This window comes from Macaca mulatta, chromosome 15, assembly GCF_049350105.2.
Source record: "Macaca mulatta isolate MMU2019108-1 chromosome 15, T2T-MMU8v2.0, whole genome shotgun sequence".
NCBI lineage: Eukaryota > Metazoa > Chordata > Mammalia > Primates > Cercopithecidae > Macaca > Macaca mulatta.
The window spans coordinates 94,304,521-94,319,668 of NC_133420.1; the positions used below are offsets into that span (position 1 = coordinate 94,304,521).

General features: G+C 43.3%; 1 protein-coding gene and 2 pseudogenes across 9 annotated transcripts in view; all 3 read right to left on the reverse strand.

The window, feature by feature from the left end:
* LOC144334703 (transcription factor E2-alpha pseudogene) lies at positions 1 to 2,176 on the reverse strand (annotated as a pseudogene).
* The window catches only part of JAK2 (Janus kinase 2), a 155,738-nt gene that overhangs the window by 21,454 nt on the left and 119,136 nt on the right, over positions 1 to 15,148 (reverse strand).
* LOC144334704 (cytochrome c oxidase subunit 3 pseudogene) lies at positions 6,275 to 12,905 on the reverse strand (annotated as a pseudogene). The gene is made up of 2 exons (XR_013404852.1): positions 11,994 to 12,905; positions 6,275 to 6,386 (listed from the first exon to the last, which is right to left on the reverse strand). The product of XR_013404852.1 is annotated as a cytochrome c oxidase subunit 3 pseudogene (transcript).

Sequence of the window (15,148 nt, forward strand, 5' to 3'; positions counted from 1 at the left end):
CTCCGAGCCTAATCAGGTCGATGTTGGCTCAATGCTGAGAACAGTTGTGTGAGGTGGGGATGTGGATGAAGCCCAGGGCCTCCAGTAGGCGTTCTGGGCCCAGCCCACCGGGCTGAGGGCCAGTGGCTTGTCCCACAGAGGCGTACCTTTCACATGTGCCCGGTGGGGTTGTGGGCTTTGCTCAGGCCCAGGTGCGCAGCTGAAAGCACCATCTGGGGGTCTCCGAACACGCCCGACACCTCACCATTTCAAACAGGCTGTTTTGGATTCACGTTCTGCTCTCGCACTTGCTGCTCCAAGTTCAGCATGACCGAGAGGGCCTCGTGCAGGATAAGCAGTTTGGTCTGGGGCTTCTCGCTGTTGAGTCCAGTTGCTACATGTGCCCCCAGCTCCTTAAGAGGCCTCTCAAGGGACCCGCAGTTGCTCCCTGGCGTTATTGGCCACCTGGCGCTCCTTCTCGTGCTCGGCCTTCTGCTCTCGGGGGAGAAGGTCATCTTTGTCCTCGTCCTCGTCTGGGCTGGTCCGGACCTGGGGGTCCTTCAGCTCCTTCTCCTCGAGTGGTCAGCCGCCGATGTATTCTCCTCATCCTCCTCCTCTGGCTTGATTTCGCCAGTGGCCTGCTTGCCCTAGCCCACTGTAGGAGTCGGGAGGCCAAGAGAGGTCGGGGAGGGCGCCTGGCTAGCTGGAGAGGGCCACGTGGATGTGCATGAGGCTGGCGCTGCCCACAGGGCCGTCCTCAGGGTGTCAGCCTCTGACCAGGCCTGCGTGCTGCCCCCACTAGCAGCATAGGGCCGGCGAAGCCTAAGCCAGCGCCCTGTGGCCGGGCAGCAGCGTGGGCCCATTGCCGGCCGTGCCCACGGTGTGGCTGCAGAGCACGTGGATGGCCTTGTTCAGGTGGTCTTCTGTCTTACTCTGCACGCCATGGAAATCCCCGTCGTAGCTGGGTGATAAGGCACCGGGGACTCCTGTTCCGGGCCAGTGCAACATCCCTCCCAGACCCTGGGGGTAGCCCACAGCAGTGGAGGAGCTGGACGAGAAGCTATTGCTTGAGTGATCCGGGGAGTAGACTGAGGACATGCCTGCCTGAGGGCGTCCCCGGAGCTGCCAGCTGTGGTCCCTCGCGAGCCCAGGAATATGTTGGCCCCGCTGACAGGTGGCCTGTGGCTGGAGACGCTCCAGCTCCAGGGGGCCAAGGAGAAGGTGGATGCAGCTGGGAGACCGCCGTTCACCTCTGCTCTGTGCAGCTGGTAGCCCATGCGCTCGTGCTGGTGCAGGCCACCAAATGTGCTGCTGCCTCTGCCACTGCCCACAGGGCAGCTGCTGGGCGGGAGAGGCGGGGGGTATGAGCCCCCACCCAGCATGGGGCCAAAGCCCGCCTGACCCGGGCAACACCAGACCTCGGCTGAGGGGCTGAGGGGTGTATGCTGCCTGCCATCTGCCATGTAGAAGGGGGCGGGATAGGCCCTGCTGGGGGTCTTGGCGGACAGGTAGGCGGCGGCATCCCTACCGTAGTCCTCACCTGAGCTGGGCAGGTACGCCGAGGATGGAAGACAGGCAGGACCTTCTGGACCTTTGTGGACTGCGTGTCCAGGCCGCCGTCCGCCTCTCTCCGCCGGAGCTGCCGGCGTAGGAGGGGTAGTACTGGGAGGTCGCCTTCATGCCCGAAGGGAACAGGGGTCCGGGGCTGCTGAGGGCCAGCTCGCCCGGCAGGAAGCCAGCCTGAGTCAGGCCGCCCACGCCTGCGTCTCTCCCAAAGGAGGCTTAGCCGTCCGGCAAGAGAGTCACAGTCTCAGGAATGTGGATGAAGACAGGCTGCTATGCGACTCAGCAAGGTGAGCGCCTTCGCTGAAGGTCCAGCTGGGGTCAAAGGAGGAGCTGTTCTGGTCGCCACTGCCCCAGGAGCCTGATTGGGCCGGTCCTCAAGACCTGAACCTCTGAATTGCGACCCGGCCAGGGAGGCGGGCCGGCCCTTCCCGTTGGCGACGGGCAGCGGGAACATCATGCTGAAGTCCAGGAGGTTACTGAGCTTCTTGTCCGTGTCCACGGATGCCATCCTCTGCGGCTGGTTCATTCTCTTGGGGCCAGGGCGGGCACCTCAGACCTGGAAACCCTGCTGGGCAGGGCGGCATGAAGCGTCTCCCCCTGCCCCCAGAAAAAGGGGCTTTGCAGCAGGGCCCCCAAGCGTCGCGCGTGGGTGGCGGCGGCGGCCCGGGCGTGGCCCAGGCCCTTCCCACCCCCGCGTGGCCAGTCCTCGGAGCAAAAAAAATAACACGGGTACTATAGTCAGCTGTTAAGGAGGTGGCAGTAAGAGTAATAGAAGGGGCTCAGGCGTTGGTTGGTATATGACAGTATTTGCAGTTTCGATAATAAGGTCTTTGAAAGCCTGTGAGGAAAGGCATACCTGTAAGTGCAAGGCTATCAATAATAACGGAAGAGGAAGTGAAGGGTAAAGTCTTGAATAGTCCTATTTTTTTAATATCTTGTTCATCATTGAGATTGTGGATGATGGAGCCTGAGCATATAAATAATATAGCTTTAAAAAAGGCATGGGTGCAGATGTGAAGGAATGCTAGGTGTGGCTGATTAATGCCAGTTGTGACTATCATAAGGCCCAGCTGACTTGAGGTGGAGAATGCTATGGCTTTTTAAATATCACTTTGTGTTAGAGCACAGATTGCTGTAAATAAGGTGGTAATAGCCCCTAGAGATAATGTAAAGGTTTGGGTTCAGAGGTTATTTTCTATTAAAGGGTAGAAGCGGATGAGTAGGAAAATTCCTGCTACAACTATAGTGCTGGAGTGGAGCAGGGCTGAGACTGGGGCTGGGCCTTCTATGGCGGATGGAAGTCAGGGATGGAGGCCGAATTTAGCTGACTTTCCTGCTTCTGCTAAAAGAAGGCGAATTAATGGAAGGGCAGATTAGAGGTAGGGTTTAGAATGAATGCTTGTTGAATCTCTCATGTGTGGGAGGAAAAGAGGAATCATACTATAGCTAAATAAAGCCAGTATCACCCATGCGATTGTGCAGGACTGCTTGGAGAGCTGCTGTATTAGCATCTGCTCGGCCGTATAATCAGCCAGTTAATAAGAAAGACATGATTCCTACACCTTCTCATCCAATAAAAGAGTTGAAAGAAGTTGTTGGCGGTAACCAGAATATTGTAATGAGGAAAATATCTAAAAAACTGATTAATGTTAGGGTCTGAGTTTATATATCATATTGAGAATTCTACAATAGATCAGGTAACAAATAGTGCTACTGGGATAAATATTATGGAGAAGTAGTCTAAAGCTTAGTGAGACTTTGGATTGTCATTCAATGTCAGTCTGAGATAATGACTTCTTCGTCTGTATATATAAACGTTGTTGGGATGAGGCTAATAGTGAAGGCTCATGTGATGGCTATTTTTACGTAATTTGGGTATGAATCTTTGCAGGGGCTGACTAAGGTAATAATAATTGGTGTGTTTAAGGGGATTAGGGCAATTATAGTAATGGAAAAATACATATTTGTTACTTTTATTTGGAATTGCACCAATGTTTTTGGTTCCTAAGACCAATGGATGACTCCAATCCTTTAAAAGTTAAGAAAGCCATGTTGTTAGGCATGGGAGCATGAGTTAGCAGTTCTTGCATACTTTCTCAGTAGATAAGAAGTTGCAGGCTTCTATTATTAGATCCACAATTTAATGGTTTGGTTAAACTATAGCTACAGCATGTAAAGCCCATAATAATTTTAGGATTTAGGATAATAGAAGAATAGGTGTAACATGTATAAATATTAATGTATTTTCTCATGTAAAGGAAGGTTTAATACTGTTAATGTAATATGTAAGTGTCCCTTGTTGTGTCGTGATTGGTATACATAGGGAGTAGAGGGCTGTAATTAGCATATTAAGTCCTGTAAGCATAATAGTGATGTTTGATCAGGAGAATGAAGCCATGATCACAGACTTCCTCTGCTAGATTTAATGGTAGTGGTAAGGCAAGGTTAGTGAGATTTGCCAGAAGTCATCATGAGGCTATCAGTGGAAGTAGTATTTGAAGGCCTCGGGTAAGTAATATGATTCCACTGTGGACTGGCTCATAGTTGGAATTTGCTAGGCAGAATAACAGGGATGAAGTGACTCCATGGGTAATCATAAGGGTGACTGCACCTGTAAAACTTCAAGGGGTTTGGATGAGGAGACTATGATGACAAGTGGTATATGGCTTATGGAAGAGTAGGCAATAAGTGATTTTAGATCGGTTTGTTGTAGACAAATGGAGCTTGTCATAACTATCCCTCATAGGGACAGTATGAGGAAGGGGTAGGCTATATATTCTGTTAGGGGGCTGAGGATAAGGGTAAGCCGTGTTATACCGCAACCGCCTAGTTTTAGGAGTACTGCTGCAAGTACTATTGAGCCGGCAATAGGGGCTTCTACATGGGCTTTAGGAAGTCACAGGTGAAGTCCGTATAGAGTTACTTTGACTATAAAGGCCATAATACATGCTAGTCATATAAGATTATTGGATCAGGAGGTCAATAGTTCTTGGTCAGTAAATATCATTACTAGCATATTTAGTGAACCTGAAGTATTTAAAGTGGTAGACAAGTGTAACAAGTAGAGGAAGGGACCCTACCAGTGTGTAAAATAGGAAATATGAGCTTGCATTGAGGCGTTCTGGTTGGTTCCCTCAGCAGGTAATAATAATTAGGGTAGCAATTAGTGTGGCTTCGAAGAAAATATAAAATATAATTAGTTCTGTGGCTGTGAATGCTATAATTTAAAAAAATCTGCAGGGAAATCAATATAGAAATACAGAGCTTTTTTCGTGGGGGTAATTCACTGAACAGATAATATTGGTTTGCTAGGATTCTAAGAGCTGTTAGAATTAGGAGGGGTAACATCAGCAGATCAGAAGAGAAAACTAGTGAGAAGTTGGATGAGTAATTGTTGAATTGGTTACAAACAATAGGGTGATGAGGCTGATGAGTAGGCTGTGGATGGTCATGTTAATTCAGATTTTATAATTTTTAGAGAATCATATTAGTGGTAACAGTATAATTGTTGGAATAATTTTTAGCATTAAGGTAAATACAGATTTTGTGCATAATCTAGGCCGTATGTGTTGGACACTGACACTAATAAGGCAAGGCCCACTGCGGTTTCACAGGCAGCAAATACTAGGAGGATAATGGGTATTATAGATGCTAGAGTAAAATGCATATTTAAAGTTATAAGGGTAATTATGATAAATATTGACAGTATTATGCCTTCTAGGCATATAGGGATGATATTAGGTGGGATTCATAGATTAATATTCCCAGTAGTGATATGGTATATGCTAATATTGATGTAAATAGAGGGCATTTGGCAAATATGGTTTATCATAATCTAATGAGTCGAAATCATTTGTTTTGACTTAAACTATTTACCAATTCAATCTAACCCTTTTTGAGTTCATTTGTAATTAAGCCTAGGATTAAAATGATAACTAGTATAAGGCCTGTGGTGATTATTAGTATTAGGTAATTTGTTTGAACAGCTCATGGCAGGGGTAGTAGTAGAGCGATTTCTAAGTCGAAGAGGAGAAATATGATGGCTACCAGGAAGAATTTTATGGAAAAGGGGAGGCGGTTGGAGGTTATTGGGTCAAATCTGCCTTCATAGGGACTGGATTTATCTATATAAATATTAAGTTGTGGAAGTCAAAATGTAATTATTATTACTAGTAGGGTCAGTAAGGTGTTGGTTACTAAGGCTAGTGTCAGGTTAATCTGTTTCAGATATTATCGAAACTAGTTGATTGAAAGTCAATGGTGCTGTTTATACTAAAAGAGTAGGATCCTCATCAGTAGATAGAGACGTATAAGAATAGTCACACTACATCTACGAAGTGCCAATATCAGGCAGTGGCTTCAAAGCCAAAGTGGTGGTTGGATGTAAAGTTTATTTATATATATATATTAAATAAAATACTGTAAGTTCTAGGGTACATGTGCACAATGTGCAGGTTTGTTACATAGATATACATGTGCCATGTTGATTTGCTGCACCCATTAACTCATTTACATTATGTATTTCTCCTAATGCTATACCTCCCCCTGGCCCCATTCCACGACAGGCCCCTTTGTGTGATATTCCCTGCCATGTGTCCAAGTATTCTCATTGTTCAATTCCCACCTATGAGTGAGAACATGAAGTGTTTGGTTTTCTGTCCTTATGATAGTTTGCTGAGAATGATGGTTTCCAGCTTCATCAACGTCCCTGCAAAGGACATGAACTCACCCTTTTTATGGCTGCATAGTATTCCATGGTATTTTTGTTCCACATTTTCTTATCCAGTCTATCACTGATGGATATTTGGGTTGGTTCCAAGTTTCTGCTATTGTGAATAGTGCTGCAATAAACATACATGTGCATATGTCTTTATAGCAGCATGATTTATAATCCTTCGGGTGTATACACAATAATGGGATCACTGGGTCAGATGGTATTTCTAGTTCTAGATCCTTGAGGAATCACCACACTGTCTTCCACAATGGTTGAACTAGTTTACACTCCCACCAACAGTGTAACGTGTTCCTATTTCTCCATATCCTCTCCAGCATCTGTTGTTTCCTGCCTTTTTAATGATCACCATTCTAACTGGTGTGAGATGGTATCTCACTGTGGTTTTGATTTCCATTTCTCTGATAACCAGTGGTGATGAGCATTTTTTTCATGTGTCTGTTGGCTGCATAAATGTCTTCTTCTGAGAAGTATCTGTTCATATCCTTTGCTCACTTTTTGATGGGGTTTTTCTCTTGTAAATTTGTTTAAGTTCTTTGTAGATTTTGGATATTAGCCCTTTGTCTGATGGGTAGATTGCAAACATTTTCTCCCATTCTGTAGGTTGCCTATTCACTCTGATGGTAGTTTCTTTTGCTGTGCAGACGCTCTTTAGTTTAATTAGATCCCATCTGTCTATTTTGGCTTTTGTTGCCATTGTTTTTGGTGTTTTAGTCATGAAATCCTTGCCTATACCTATGTCCTGAATGGTATTGCCTAGGTTTTCTTCTGGGGTTTTTATGGTTTTAGGTCTAACATTTAAGTCTTTAATCCATCTTGAATTAATTTTTGTATAAGGAGTAAGGAAGGGATCCAGTTTCAGCTTTCTACATATGGCTAGCCAGTTTTCCCAGCATCGTTTATTAAATAGGGAATCCTTTCCCCATTGCCTGTTTTTGTCAGGTTTGTCAAAGATCAGATGGTTGTAGATGTGTGGTGTTATTCCTGAGGCCTCTGTTCCGTTCCATTGGTCTATCTCTCTGCTTGGGTAGCAGTACCACGCTGTTTTGGTTACTGTAACCTTGTAGTATAGTTTGCCTCCAGCTCTGTTCTTTTGGCTTAGGATTGTCTTGGCAATGTGGGCTCTTTTTTGGTTCCATATGAACTTTAAAGTAGTGTTTTTCAAATTCTGTGAAGAAAGTCATTGGTAGTTTGATAGGGATGGCACTGAATCTATAAATTACATTGGGCAGTATGGCTATTTTGACGATATTGATTATTCCTATCCATGAGCATCGAATGTTCTTCCATTTGTTTGTGTCCTCTTTTATTTCATTGAGCAGTGGTTTGTAGTTCTCCTTGAAGAGGTCCTTCACATCCCTTGTAAGTTGGATTCGTAGGTATTTTATTCTCTTTGTAGCAATTGTTAATGGAAGTTCACTCATGATTTGGCTCTCTGTTTGTCTGTTATTGGTGTATAGGAATGCCTGTGACTTTTGCACATTGATTTTGTATCCTGAGACTTTGCTGAAGTTGCTTATTAGCTTAAGGAGATTTTGGACTGAGGTGATGGAGTTTTCTAAATACACAGTCATGTCATCTGCAAACAGGGACAATTTTACTTCCTCTTTTCCTAATTGAATACCCTTTATTTCTTTCTCTTGCCTGCCTGCCCTGGACAGAACTTCCAACACTACATTGAATAGGAGTGGTGAGAGAGGACATCCCTGTCTTGTGCCAGTTTTCAAAGGGAATGCTTCCAGTTTTTGCCCATTCAGTATGATATTGGTTGTGAGTTTGTCATAAACAGTTCTCATTATTTTGAGATACGTTGCATCAGTACCTAGTTTATTGAGAGTTTTTAGTATGAAGGGCTGTAGAATTTTGTCAAAGGCCTTTTGTGCATCTATTGAGATAATCATGTTGTTTTTGTCATTGGTTCTGTTTATGTGATGGATTACATTCATTGATTTGCGAATGATCAACCAGCCTTGTATCCTAGGGATGAAGCCAACTTGATCGTGGTTGATAAGCTTTCGGATATGCTGCTGGATTTGGTTTGCCAGTATTTTATTGAGGATTTTTGCATCGATGCTCATCAGGGATATTGGTCTAAAATTCTCTCTTTTTGTTGTGTGTCTGCCAGGCTTTGGTATCAGGATGATGCTGGCCTCATAAAATGAGTTAGGGAGGATTTTCTCTTTTTCCATTGATTGGAATAGTTTCAGAGGGAATGGTACCAGCTCCTCTTTGTACCTCTAGTAGAATTCGGCTGTGAATCCTCTGGTCCTGGACTTTTTTTGGGTGGCAGGCTATTAATTACTGCATCAATTTCAGAAGTTGTTACTGGTCTAGTCAGGGATTTGACTTCTTCCTGGTTTAGTCTTGGAAGGGTGTATGTGTCCAGGAATTTATCCATTTATTCTGGATTTTCTAGTTTATTTGCATAGAGGTGTTTATAGTATTCTCTGATGGTAGTTCGTATTTCTGTGGAATCAGTGGTGATATCCCCGTTACCATTTTTTATTTAGTCTATTTGATTCTTCTCTCTTTTCTTCTTTATTAGTCTTGCTAGCAGTGTATTATTTTGTTGATTTTTTCCAAAAACCAGCTCCTGGATTCACTGATTTTTTGAAGGGTTTTTGTGCCTCTATCTCCTTCAGTTCTGCTTTGATCTTAGTTATTTCTTGCCTTCTGCTAGGTTTTGAATGTGTTTGCTCTTGCTTCTCTAGTTCTTTTACTTGTGATGTTAGGATGTCAATTTTAGATCTTTCCTGCTTTCTCTTGTGGGCATTTAGTGCTATAAATTTCCCTCTACACACTGCTTTAAATGTGTCCCAGAGATTCTGGTGTGTTGTGTCTTTGCTCTCATTGATTTCAAAGAACATCTTTATATCTGCCTTCATTTCTTATTTACCCAGTAGTCATTCAGGAGCAGGTTGTTCAATTTCCATGAAGTTGTGCAGTTTTGAGTGAGTTTCTTAGTCCTGAGTTCTAATTTGATTGCACTGTGGTCTGAGGGACAGTTTGTTGTGATTTCTGTTCTCTTACATTTGGTGAGAAGTGCTTTACTTCCAATTATGTGGTTGATTTTGGAATAAGTGCAATGTGGTGCTGAGAAGAATGTATATTCTGTTGATTTGGGGTGGAGAGTTCTGTAGATGTCTATTAGGTTCACTTGGTGCAGAGCTGAGTTCAAGTCCTGGATATCCTTGTTAACCTTCTGTCTCATTGATCTGTCTAATATTGACAGAGAGGTGTTAAAGTCTCCCATTATTATTGTGTGGGAGTCTAAGTCTCTTTGTAGGTCTTTAAGGACTTGCTTTATGAATCTGGGTGCTCCTGTATTGGAAGCATATACATTTAGGATAGTTAGCTCTTCTTGCTCAACTGATCCTTTTACCATTATGTAATGGCCTTGTCTCTTTTGATCTTTGTTGGTTTAAAGTCTGTTTTATCAGAGACTAGGATTGCAACCTTTGCTTTTTTTGCTTTCCATATGCTTGGTAGATCTTCCTCCATCCCTTTATTTTGAGCCTGTGTGTGTCTCTGCACATGAGATGTGTCTCCTGAATACAGCACACTGGTGGGTCTTGACTCTTTATCCAATTTGCCTGTCTGTGTCTTTCAATTTGGGCAGTCAGTCCATTTACATTTAAGGTTAATATTGTTATGTGTGAAGTTGATCCTGTCTTTATGATGTTATCTGTTTATTTTGCCCATTAATTGATACAGTTTCTTCCTAGCATCGATGGTCTTTACAATTTGGCATGTTTTTGCAGTGGCTGGTACTGGTTGGTCCTTTCCATGTTTAATGCTTCCTTCAGGAGCTCCTGTAAGGCAGGCCTGGTAGTGACAAAATATCTCAGCATTTGCTTGTCTGTAAAGGATTTTGTTTCTCCTTCACTTATGAAGCTTAGCTTGGCTGGATATGAGATTCTGATTATTGAAAATTCTATTTGATGGTTGGAAATTCTTTAAGAATGTTGAATATTGGCCCTCCCTCTCTTCTGACTTGTAGAGTTTCTGCTGAGAGATCCGCTGTTAGTCTGACGGGCTTTCCTTTGTGGGTAACCCGACCTTTCTCACTGGCTGCCCTTAACATTTTTTCCTTCATTTCAACCTTGGTGAATCTGACAATTATATGTCTTGGGGTTGCTCTTCTTGAGGAGTATCTTTGTGGTGGTCTCTGTATTTCCTGAATTTGAATATTGGCCTGCCTTGCTAGGTTGGGGAAGTTCTCCTGGATAATATTCTGCATTGTTTTCCAACTTGGTTCCATTCTCCCCATCACTTTCAGGTACACCAGTCAAATGTAGATTTGGTCTTTTCACATAGTCCCATATTTCTTGTAGGCTTTGTTCATTTCTTTATACTCTTTTTTCTCTAAACTTCTCCTCTCACTTTATTTCATTAATTTGATCTTCAATCACAGATACCCTTTCTTCCACTTGATCAAGTCAGCTATTGAAGTTTGTGCATGTGTCACGTAGTTCTCGTGCCATGGTTTTCAGCTCCATCAGGCCATTTAAGGTCTTCTCTACACTGTTTATTCTAGTTAGCCATTCGTCTAATCATTTTTCAAGGTTTTTAGCTTCCTTGTGATGGGTTTGAACATCCTCCTTTAGCTTGGAGAAGTTTGTTATTACCGACCTTCTGAAGCCTACTTTTGTCAGCTCGTCAAAGTCATTCCCTGTCCAGCTTTGTTCTGTTGCTGGCAAGGAGCTGCGATCATTTGGAGGACAAAAGGCCCTCTGGTTTTTAGAATTTTCAGCTTTTCTGCTCTGGTTTTTCCCCATCTTTGTGGTTTTATCTACTTTTGGTCGTTGGTGCTGGCAACCTACAGATGGGGTTTTGGTGTGGATGTCCTTTTTGTTGATGTTGATGCTATTCCTTTCTGTTAGTTTTCCTTCTAACAGTCAGGTCCCTCAGCTGCAGGTCTGTTGGAGTTTGCTGGAGGTCCACTCCAGATCCTGTTTGCCTGGGTAACAGCAGTGGAGGCTGCAGAACAGCAAATGTTGCAGAACAGCCAATATTGCTGGCTGATCCTTCCTCTGAAAGCTTCATCCCAGAGAGGCACATACCTGTATGAGGTGTCAGTCGGCCCCTACCAGGAAGTGTCTCCCAGTTAGGCTATACAAGCATCAGGGACCCACTTTAGGAGGCAGTCTGTCCATTCTCAGAGATCAAACACCATGCTGGGAGAACCACTGCTCTCTTCAGAGCTGTCAGACAGGGACATTTAAGTCTGCAGAAGTTTCTGCTGCCTTTTTTTCAGCTATGCCCTGTCCCCAGAGGTGGGGTCTACAAAGGCAGCAGGCCTTGCAGAGCTGTGGTGGGCTCCACCCAGTTCGAACTTCCCTGGCCACTTTGTTTACCTACTCAAGCCTCAGCAATGGCAGATGCCCCTCCCCCTGCCAGGCTGCTGCCTCGAGGGTCAATCTCAGACTGCTGCACTAGCAGTGAGCAAGGCTCTATGGGCATAGGACCTACGAAGCCAGGCATGGGATATAATCTCCTGGTGTGCCGTTTGCTAAGACCGTTGGAAAAGCACAGTATTTGGGCGAGAGTGTCCCGATTTTCCAGGTACAGTCTGTCATGGCTTCTCTTGGCTAGGAAAGGGAAATCCCCCAGCCCCTTGTGCTTCCCAGATGAGGTGATGTCCTGCCCTGCTTCAGCTCGCCCTCCGTGGGCTGCACCCACTGTCCAACCAGTCCCAATGAGATGAACCAGGTACCTCAGTTGGAAATGCAGAAATCACCGTCTTCTGTATCGATCATGCTGGGAGCTGTAGACCGGAGCTCTTCCTCGGCCATCTCGTAAAGTGATATTTTAATTGGTGGAGGAAGCAGATAGTGAGAAATGTTGATCCAGTAATAACATGAAATCCATGAAAGCCTGTGGCTAAAAAGATTGTTGAGCCGTAGATCCCATCAGAGATAGTAAAAGCGGCCTCAAAGTATTCTGAGATTTGTAGGAGGGTGAAGTAAATACCTAAGGTAATTCTGATGGATAGTGCTAGAATTATTTGCTTTCGATTACCTTCTATCAGGCTGTGATGAGCCCAAGTAACTGAAACTCCTGATGCAAGTAATACAGATGTATTCAAGAGGGGTACTGCTAAGGGGTTGAGGGGAAAAATGCCTGTTGGGGGTCACTGTCCTCCTAATTCTGGCATTAGGGCTAGACCAGAGTGATAGAATGCCCAGAAGAAACCAGCAAAGAAGAAACTTCTGAGATAATAAATAGAATTATTCCATATTGGAGGCCTTTTTGGACAACTGTTATATGGTGGCCTTGAAATTTACTTTCTCGGATAATATTACATCATCATTGGTATACAGTTAGTGTGTTGATTAATAAGCCTAGGGTTAAAAGAGTAGTAGAATTAAAATGAAATCACATGGCCAGGCCAGATGTTGTTAGTAGAGCTGAGAGAGCTTCTGTTAGTGGTCAGGGGCTGGGTTTGACCATATGGCAAGCATGTGTTTGGTAGGTCATTATGTGTTGTCATATAGATAAAGGCTTACTAGTAGTGTGAAGACATAAGCCTAAATAAGGTCTACGGCGAATTTGAGAATAGTCAGTAGGATTAGAATAATGAAAGCAACTGAAGCTGTGAGAAAACTACTAGTTAATAGTACTAGTGTGGCTCCTGCAATTAAATGTGTTGCTAGATGACCAGCTGTAATGTTGGCTATTAATCGCACAGCTAATGCTATTGGTTGAGTAAATAGGCTAATGGTTTCAATGATTACTAATATAGTGATAAGTGGCATAGGTGTGCCTTGTGGTAAAAAGTGAGCCAAGGAGGTTTTCATTTTAAAGCGGAAGCCTGTAATTACTGCGCCTGCTCACAAGGGGATTGCTAAACCTAGGTTTATTGATAATTGGATACTTGGTGTAAATGAATGGGGTAGAAGCCCAAGGAGGTTCGTTGAGGCAGTGAAGATAATTAGGGATATTATTATAAGGGATCAGGTTCGTCCTTTAATGTTATAGGTAATTATTAATCTGTTTTATTGCAGGTTGGATTATTATTGTTGAATAGAAAATAATCGGTTACTAATTTGATGACTGGAGGTTGGAAATAGTGGGAAATAGAATGATTAATACTACTGCGAGTAGGCCTAGAATTGTAGGGGTAGCAAAAGAGGTGAATAGATTTTGTTCATTTTAATTCTCAGGGAGCCTTGTGTTTTTGTTTTGATTATTTTTGGTGTAGGGATAATATAAGTGTAATTTAATTTTAACTGAATAATGGAGAATAAAGTTATGATTATTGACAGGATAATAATGGATCATGTGGAAGTATCTAGTTGAGGCATTCACTGCAGAAAGGTGTAGACCCCCTCAATCTTTAACTTAAAAGGTTAATATTGAATAGCTTTACAGTGATATTACAATGTGGATGTGGATCAGGTGTTGAAATATTTTAAGGGGATTAGTTCTACGACATTAATATAAAACTGGTTAGATTCACAAATTTCTGAGCACTGTCCATAGTAAAGACCTGGTCATGTAGTGGTTAAGGTAGTTTGATTTAAGCATCTGGGGATTGCATCTGTTTTGAGGCCTAATGAGGGGATACGAGTGCAGGATGTTTTCAGACAGGATTAACGTATGGATGGGTATTTCTGCTGGGAGAATTGTTCAGTTATCAACTTCGACTCCTCAAAGTTCTCCTGGCTTTAAGTCTGGTGTTGGGGTTATATAAGAACTGAAGCTTAGGCCAGGTGCCGTGGCTCATGCCTGTAATCCCAGCACTTTGGGAGGCCGAGGCAGTCGGATCACGAGGTCAGGAGATGGAGACCATCCTGGCTAACACGGTGAAATCCCTTCTCTACTAAAAATACAAAAAAATTAGCCAGGCGTGGTGGTGGGTGCCTGTAGTCCCAGCTACTCAGAGGGCTGAGGCAGGAGAATGGTGTGAACCCGGGAGGCAGAGCTTGCAGTGAACCGAAATCACGCCACTGCACTCCAGCCTGGGTGACAGAGCAAGACTCCATCTCAAAAAAAGAAATAAAAAGAATTGAAGCTTAATTCTTCACAGTCTATATATTCATAGCTTCAATATCATTGATGACCAATGGCTTTGACGGTAAGAGAAGGATTATTAACTTCATCTGTTTTATATAGAATACGTAGGGATGGAAGGGCTTAAAATTAAGACAATGGCAGGTAAAATAGTTCCGACAGTCTCGATTTCTTGGGCATCTGTGGTGCTAATATGAGTTAATTTTGTTGTATTAGAGAAATAATGTATAGAACCAGGGAACTAATTAGGAAAATAATTATAAGAACGTGGTCATGGAAAGTGAGTGGTTCTTTTATGATAGGGGATGTAGCATCTTGAAGGCCTAATTGAACTGGATGAGCCATTAAGACATATAGGATTTAGCCTATAACTTAACTTTGACAAAGTTATGTAATGAGTTTACTAATATCTTATCGAGAAAGTCATAGAGGTTATTGATTGGCTTGAAACCAGTTTCTGAAGGTTCAATTCCTTCCTTTTTCATTTAAAGATTTAATGTAGGTTGGCTCTTCAAATGTGTGGTAAGATGGTGGACAGCCGTAAAGTCACTCTAAATTAGTAGATGGTTGTTCAGTTGTTATAGTTTTTCTTTTAGAAACAAAGGCTTCTCAGATTATAAAAATTGTTAGCATAACTGCTGTTAATGAGATAAATGAGCCTAAGAATGAGATAATATTTCATGCAGTATACGCATCAGGATGATGGGAATAACGTTGAGGCATACTGGATAGGCCAAGGAAGTGCTGTGGGAAAAAGGTTAAATTAACACCTATGAATATAATGGTGAACTGAATTTTAGTGTAGGTCCGATTAAGCGTATAACCTGAGAATAGGGGGAACCAGTGGTTAAAGCC